The sequence below is a fragment of the Penaeus monodon genome, chromosome 25 (assembly GCF_015228065.2).
Source record: "Penaeus monodon isolate SGIC_2016 chromosome 25, NSTDA_Pmon_1, whole genome shotgun sequence".
Taxonomy (NCBI): domain Eukaryota; kingdom Metazoa; phylum Arthropoda; class Malacostraca; order Decapoda; family Penaeidae; genus Penaeus; species Penaeus monodon.
The window spans coordinates 2,616,590-2,616,889 of record NC_051410.1 but is presented as its reverse complement, the minus strand read 5'-3'; the positions used below and the strand labels follow the sequence as shown (position 1 = coordinate 2,616,889).

The 300-nt window shown below is 35.3% G+C and overlaps 1 protein-coding gene across 1 annotated transcript in view; it reads left to right on the top strand.

The window, feature by feature from the left end:
- LOC119589482 (rho guanine nucleotide exchange factor 5-like) overlaps positions 1-300 on the top strand; it is a gene marked incomplete in the record, with an annotated part of 97,997 nt that overhangs the window by 18,390 nt on the left and 79,307 nt on the right.

The following is a 300-nucleotide window of genomic DNA, read 5'->3' as shown; positions in this document are numbered from 1 at the left end:
TCATTATTATGATAGATCACCAGTATTTCATGTCGCCAACAAATTGCAAGAGGTTATTGCAATGAAAAGATATATATATTGATCAAGATGAAACCCTAGTAATAATATGGAATCACTACATTAGATAAATATCATAAGAAAGAGTAGGAAATGGAGAGACATTTGCATATTGTTACCTTAATAACATTGGTGATGATCAGAGGTTGAATCATCTCCGCCCTTGTGTGTCTGTGTGATACACTTCCATGTGGAATGAATGAAGACAATTAATGCCCTTGACGAGTTCCCACAGTCACGTCT